General features: G+C 34.0%; 1 long non-coding RNA gene across 1 annotated transcript; it reads right to left on the bottom strand.

The window, feature by feature from the left end:
• Window positions 1-6,374: 6,374 nt before the first annotated feature.
• On the bottom strand, window positions 6,375-6,775 carry LOC131800987 (uncharacterized). The gene is made up of 2 exons (XR_009341652.1): window positions 6,668-6,775; window positions 6,375-6,608 (listed from the first exon to the last, which is right to left on the bottom strand). It is a non-coding gene; the product is annotated as an uncharacterized LOC131800987 (long non-coding RNA).
• Window positions 6,776-8,090: the final 1,315 nt, after the last annotated feature.

Genomic DNA, 8,090 nt, shown 5'->3' with positions numbered 1-8,090 from the left:
GGTTGTGTGTTTTTCTTCTCTGTTTGGATCACCAAATGAATGGAATTGCTCAAAATAGAAGTGGCTCAAAGTGAGCTTAAAAAGAATTTGAAGTTTTTTCCCTCAGCCATATGGCTACAGAGGGTATATATCATTTGATCATCGAAATAACGGTTTTAGACCCTATATCTCTTTAGACAAAATCTGTTTCGGGGCATTTGGAGTCGATCTAGGAGTCCGACAGTCTGTCTGGCTGGCTGGTGTGCTCGATAACTTTCGAAGGGAGTATCCGATTCGATTCAAACTTTGCATATCGTAATATTATTGTCGTACTTAAATCGAGTTCGGAGATGTACAATATCGGAACATTACTTCTGGTACCTCCCCCACAAAAGGTCAACATTTTGAAAAAAAACATATTTACCTCATTAGGAGGCAGGATCATACGATTTTGTGCAAAACTTTGCAAACTCCAATATTTTTGTCATTGGTAGGTCAGGTGTGAAAATGGACAATATTGACCCACTCCCTCAAGTACTTTCCTCAAAAAGGGCCAACATCTGAAATTATTATAACTTTAACAAAATGAGCAATAAACGTCCGATTGTCTTTAAATTTTGCCCATACAAATATTTATAACCTACACCACATAGTGGGAAGAGTATTATGTCTTTGTGCATCTGTTTTTAACATGCAGAATGAAGCGAGATACTCCCAAGTTACTTTTGAGGATCTTTATAGAATCACTTTCTCCGTCCGTCCGTCTGTCCATGTATTCTTGTGAACAAAATGCAGGTCGCATTTATTATCCGATTGAGATGAAATTTTCCAAACAATATTTGTCAGGACGAACCCCACTGTAATTGGTGATAATCGGATCAGATTTAGATATAGCTCCCATATATATCTTCAACCAATTTCAGGTTAATTGTACACCAAATGACCAATAACAGTCCAAATGTCTTGAATTTTAGTACATCCGTCCGAATTTAGTCTAGAAGCAAGTAGATCAAATTTGATGAAAATCAGTTCAGACATAGATATAGCTCCCATATACTGGGCTAGATGAAAAAAAAAAAAAACTGAAACAAAGTCAAATGCTATAATTTTTACATTTTTTGAAATTTTATTGAATGAAAGCAAAAAATGTCGGAAATAGCATCAAATTTTAGAATAAATTTAGATTTATACGAATTGGTCACATTTGGCACAAATTATGGCCTTTAAATGGCCAATGGAACCGTCACACGCTGCCCGAATGTTGTTCTGCGCTATTTTGGCCCATTCTCTGCGAAGCGCTTGCTTGAGGTGATCGACACATTGATATTTTTTAGTGCCAACCTTGCTTTCCAAAATATACTCCAGACACAATAGTCCAACGGCTTGGTATCCGGATATTTTGGTGGTCATTGCGCCTAGGAAATGAAGCGAGAAGACTCATTTTGTCACCATTCTTGGGTGGCGCGTGCTGAGTGGGGTGTGGTTTTCCAGCCAAATATAAAGAAATCACACCATCACGCTTAAATTCCATCACGAATAACTTTTTTTCTAGAAAATCCTCACCAAAAGGCTTTTGTACGTTTGTAAACAATATAATGAGCTGACACTGGAATAATTTTAACAGTTGTCGGACGAGTTTCTTAGACATGACAGCAGTCTGAAGTTGGTTACAGTTTTTTCATCTCACTCTGTAAGTCCAAATGGCCAATATAAGTTCTAAAAGCCTAAGCTTTGGCAAATCCAACCTAATTCAGTATAGAAGCAACTAGATTAAATTTAGTGAAAGTCAGTTCAGACATAGCTATAGCTCCCATATATATGTTTCGTCTGATTTGGATTTCGACATAGCTCCCATATATATCTTATTCCGTTTTCAAGCTTTTTGTGTACCAAATGGCTAATATCAACGCAAATGAACTGAATTTTGGCAATTCTGACAGAATTCGGCCTAGATGCAGCTGCTTAAAATTTTGGTGACAATGGGTTCAGATATAGCTATAGCTCCCCTCGCATTCGTCATATGCACTTCACAACAATTATCTTTGGTAGAAGTTATCAGATACAGCTTAGAAATAAGTGCCTAAAATTTTGTCAAGATCGGTTCAAATTTGGAAGAAGCTCCCATACATATGTTTATCTTCAAATTTTGGTAAATAGCGGTTCAGATATAGCCCAGCTCCCATATAATTGTTTCTTCCGATTTGGTGTTTAAGTCCCTCACATTTGTATTATGTATTCGACAACAATGATATTTAGTACCAGATATCAGATACAGCCCAAAAATACCTCTACTAAATGTTATCAAGATCGGTTCTGATTTGGATATAGCTGTCATAGATATATCTTCAAACGATTTCGGGTTAATTGTGCACCAAATGGCCAATATTTGTCCAAAAGTCCTTATTTTTAGTACACCCGACCAAATTCAGCTCAAAAGCGAATACATAAAATTTGAAGAAAATTATCGAGATCGGCTAAGGTTTGGATATAGCTCCCACAAATATCCTTAATATGATTTCAGGTTTATGGTGCAAATAATGGCTAATATCAGTCTGAATGGAGTGAATTTCGTGACGTATGTTTCCATTTTGTGGAACTCGGCTCCGATACATATTTTTTAATATCTCGAAGTGACATCATGCACTTTATAGCAAAGTTATTATTCACAATTGGATACGCCTCAAATATATTACTTTCCTCTGAAACTAAACTATAACTGCTCTAAAGCCAAATGTTGATAGGTGGTATGATCTACTTTAAATAAATTCTTTTATTACGTGAGCTCTACTCGTTATTCCTAAGAGTTGGATTAGTATTTGCATGTAGAAAAAAATTCCGCTTACCTTCAAAATTTTGAATACTATGAAAGCACATTGAGCCACTGTATCACTACAGACATTTTACAATTTCTTGGTTTTTGAAACATTTTTCTTTACGTTTTTTGTATAGTTTTTTTTTTTTTTTTTTTTGCATATTTGTAACTATCGCTTTTTTTCAGCATAACAGGTGGCTCGTTTGCCAACAATCACTGTGGTTTCGTGATTCAGTATGACATTTAAAATTATGGTCATTTATGTGGAGAAGAAACGAAATAAAAAACATCGCCTAGAAACTACTAAAGGTGTCACATTGTGTGAAACGCATGGAAATTGTTTTTCTTCTTCTCTGGACTCGCCATACCTCCAAATTAACGTTTAACTGTAGTTGTTCACATTTTATCATATTTTTTGTAAGTATTATTTTGAACTCTGTGGGAGTGTAATTCACAATTCGACACATGTTAATAATTGTTTTCCAACGCATACCACATTCATTTTCAATTTAAATGCAATACAGCTAAATGGTTCAAAGATGGATCGAGGTTATTTGTTTTGGAGTACATAGCTTAAATTTTTCAAATTGTTTTTGTGTTTTTCTTGGTTTTCAAAGAAGATCATTCATCATAATTTTAGTTAAAATGTATTAACACGCGAGGGGAAATTATACAAAAAAATGTGTTAACCCATTGTTATAATCATTAATGAAACAACACGAAAGAAATAATGTTCTAACCATGCGGTATAGTTTGTGAAATTTGTCGGGTTTTCATCTTGATATTTATTACGATATTTTGATACTCAAAAAAAAAAAAAAAAATTCGTTAACTAATAACAATTAAAACAAGTAAAAAAACAGCCGGGCCGAACTTTTAATGCCCTCCACCGTTGGGTAAATAAAATATTTTTATATAAAAGCATTTGAATTCAAACATGTTTCACTTTCAACTACAAATACCATTAAGACCGTTTGGATAATGCTATTAAACTTTTCAAAAAACCATAAAGTGGGTGAAGCTGTTATATGGGGGCCAAAGCAAAACCGGATCCTCTATAGACAATTTTATACCTCAAGGATTGTAATCTACCAAATCTTTTTACATACCAAATTAGAAACAATTTTGTGGGTAAATGTGACTAGGATAATCAAAAGTACCGAATATCGGTGGGTACCGTACAAATTCCAATTTTTAGACAAATCTGTGGAAAAATGTGTCAAAAATCATAAAAATATTGAATACCTGGAGGTACCATTATGTGGGGGCTATACTACAGCGTGGACTTTACTTAGAATATTTCGCCACACGTGCTAAAACCCATTACGAACTACAAATACAATTTTTAAACAAATTCGTGGAAATATGTGGCAAAAATCATTAAAATACCGATTATCGGGTGGTACCGTTAAATGGGTGCTATACCAAAACGTAGACCTATATATACTAAGTTCCGCCACCGGAGGTAGAACCCATTACCAACTACACATTTTTAAATAAATCCGTGAAAAAATGTGGCAAAAATCATCAAAATACCGATTATCGGGAGGTACCGTCATATGGCGGTGGACCGATCTCATTTTCAATACCAACCACATTACAAATTGTTGTGCCAAATTTTGAAGCTCTATGTACGTCATAGTACTGTATCGTGATTTCAATAGACAGACGGGCATCGTTAAATCGACTTAGAAATGTAGGCTCATCGTGAATATATGTACTTTATGGGGTCTACGACGAATATTTAGGGATGCTAAAAACGGAATGGCAAAGTTAATATACCCTTCTTTTCAAGGTGGAGTGTATAAAAATTAACTTAGGCTAGACTGAACTTTTGATAGCTTCCTCTAACGGAGCAAGAAACCCTTTGTGCCGACATTCTGTATGCGTTGCAGATACCAAATACGATTTTTCTTAGCAGTGAGAAGTTGACAAAATGCTGTCTATTTTCCAGTTGGAAAGTTGATAAGATATTTCCAATTGAAAATTAAGTTTTTCACTTTAAAGTTTACTAAACTGGGAAAGGTATAGAGGATACAGCGGTGTTTATACACTACTCATACCTTACAGAGTAAGGAAGAAAAACAGTAGCATTGTTTACGTTTTCATTTATAGATCAGTTGAAAATCCATGATTTGGAAAGCATGACAATTTTCCGAAATGCGTGGTCTCATACGGGAGAGAGAGAAAAACTGCAACAAAGTCATACGCCATAATTTTTACATTTTTTATTGAAAGAAGTCAAAAAATGTCGGGAATAGCATCAAATTTTAGAATAAGTTTAGATTTTTTTCGAATCGGTCACCTTTGGCACGAATTATGGCCTTCAAACGGCCAATGAAACCGACACACGCTGCCCGAATGTTGCTCTGAAGCGAGGAATCACATTTTGTAGCCATTTTTGGGTGGTGCGTGCTGAGTCCTGTTGAAATGTCCAAGGTCTGTGGCCAAAATGTTTGCGTGTCCAAGGCTTTAATACACTCTCCAGAATATTATCGCGATAATATTCGGCATTTATTCTGATGGTACGGTCGATTAATACGAGCGGTGAGCGACCATCGGCTGTTGTGGCCGAACACACTGTGGCCGGCGCTTAAATTCTGGTGGCCAACCGAAGGTGCACATTTTCAGCTGACCACTTTGGCAAGTAAATATATCAAATGCAGCTCAGAAATACCTTTGCTAAATTTTATCGAGATCGGGACAGATTTGGATATAGCTTCCATACATAACTTCGTCCGATTTGATTTTTATTGTGCACCAAACGTGTAATATTAGACCAAATGGGATGGAATTTGGCACTTACGACTGAATTGAGTCTAGAAGCTAGTATGTAAAATGTGGTGAAGATCGGTTCAGGTGTAGCTATAGCTTCCATATATATTGTTCATCTGATTTGTTATATTTGTCCTCCGCAGCCGTAATATGCACTCTGTAACAACAATATTTGGGGAAATATATCAAATGAAGCTCAGAAATACCTTTGCAAAATTTATCGAGATCGGTTCAGATTTAGATATAGCTCCTATATGTAACTTCGTCCGATTTACCTTTTATTGTGCACTAAACGTCTAATATTTGTCCAAATGGGATGGAATTTGGCACTTATGACCGAATTTAGTGTAGAAGCTAGTAGTTGGTGAAGATCGGTTCGGATATAGCTATAGCTCCCATACACATATATTGTTCATCCGATTTGTTACCCACAGCCGTAATATGAACTCCGTAACATCGATATTCGGGGAAATATATCAAGTACAGCTCAAAAATATCTATGCCAAATTTTATCGAGATCGGTTCAGATTTGGATATAGCTTCCATTTATATCTTTTTATGATTTCAAATTAATTTTGCACCAAATGGGCAATACAAGCCCCAATTGAAAATATACAAATACTTCGGCATATTTAGTCTTTTGACCCAACATACCAAAATGGCTTGAGAATAATATTACAATAAGCTTATGAACATAAGCCTTAAGCTTGAGAAAATCTTGAGAAAACATTGAAAAATGTTTGTGTAACAAGTATAGAATAATCGAAACGGAACCCTTATTTATAAGCTTATACTTGAAATTGTAGAATAAGCTTACGAAAATAATATTATATTAAGCTAATTCTTGTAATGGTATAAAATAATATTTTTTTTAATTTTTAATCATTTTTCACATTTTTTTTCTTGATGGACATCCCAGTAGTCACTGCCTCATGTGGCCTTGATACCCTGACGCTTTCTTCTCCCTTATTTAAGCTTCTGCATCTCTTCCACTAAGACTACACATCTATTGAATTCCTGAAACTTTATTGATGCTTCCAATCTGAAATGGGATTGGAATAATTTATGTGAAAGATTCCCGGATTTATTATTCATCCATACCTTAAGAGTTCGGTCCAGAAATGGGTCCTAAATTCGCGTGATTTTGCTTTTTACCAAAGAAAATAATTTCTTTCTGACAATTTTCACAAAAAAATCAAAACTAATTTGTCAACAAAGGACAGATTTGAGAAAAGTTTATGGAACATAAGTGTTTCTCAAGCATTGTTAAAAAATTATATTAAAATTATATTTTTATAATATTGTTCTCAAGCTATATTGTATTTTTGGTATGTTGGGGAACTTTAAATTATAATTATAATCATAGCGTGTAGGATTGAATTCCCCCATAAAAACTTTTAATTGTTATGTGAAGCTCTACTAAAAATGCAAAGTGGTGTAGGGTATCATAAAGTCGGCCCGCCCGACTTTAAGACTTTCTTCACTGGTTTTACTTATCCATATTTGAATTTTGATTTTTCCTGTCTTAATAATAATTATTTACTTTATAAAATTTATAATATAATAAAACTAATAAATTGTATTGACAATGATTAAGCAAAATTTTCAGTCTCATCAAACTTCACTAACATATTTCTGGTTATTAAATGAAGATTTATGTAATTTCGTTGTGAGCACTCGACCTTGAACATGTTTAATATTTTCAAATCTTACTTATTTTTCAAATTGTACATATCATCCTTAAGGTTGACATAAATAAAACACTTCAATGTGACAAAATGCGCGTATGAATAATTCCAACAACATAAGTGTGCACTTAAGACCTTAAAACAATTTGGAATATGTTTGGAAATGCAATTGAAGAAGAAGTCCACCGTACTATGCGGCATGCGTAAAGTATTGCATCTTATCAAATAGCAATTAATGAAATTAAAATCAACGGTATGGGCGAAAACAATACTCAAAATCACAAGAGAAAAATCAAATTATTTTCAAAAAAAAAAAAAAAAAAAAACTTGACTGGGAAGACCTAAGCAAAGTGTCAGAAATATGTTTTGTGCAATTATAGAAATTTGACAAGTATATTTTATTGTTTATTGTAGTGTTCACGCATTTTTTTTTTTTTTTTTGAAATGTTATGTAATTAAAGTTAACTAATGCACAAATGTACGAACATATGTACATATATTATCAGATTTTACTTCATTCATTAAAAACATAATTAAACGACAGCTTAATGATCGCATTAAAGCATGAAACACGACAACAAAACGCCGTAGCAATTGAAAGTTATTTGTCAACGAACCAATCAGTCAGTCAGACTTCGAACATAAAGTTGTATGCTCTTTTTTTGAATGAGAAATATTTGTGTGTACCATTATTTAGTCATTTGTACGAAGCTATACACATTTTTTCTATTCTACATAAATATTGTGGTAAAAGTAAACAATCAACGTATTGAGTATTGGACGTGCGACTTTTTAGAAAAAAGCGCCTTATGAAAGTTGGTTGCACACCTGTATGA

The sequence above is a fragment of the Musca domestica genome, unplaced genomic scaffold (genome assembly GCF_030504385.1).
Source record: "Musca domestica strain aabys unplaced genomic scaffold, Musca_domestica.polishedcontigs.V.1.1 137, whole genome shotgun sequence".
Classification (NCBI taxonomy): domain Eukaryota; kingdom Metazoa; phylum Arthropoda; class Insecta; order Diptera; family Muscidae; genus Musca; species Musca domestica.
Note: the sequence above shows the minus strand (reverse complement) of the source record. Positions and strands in the feature narration are given on the sequence as shown.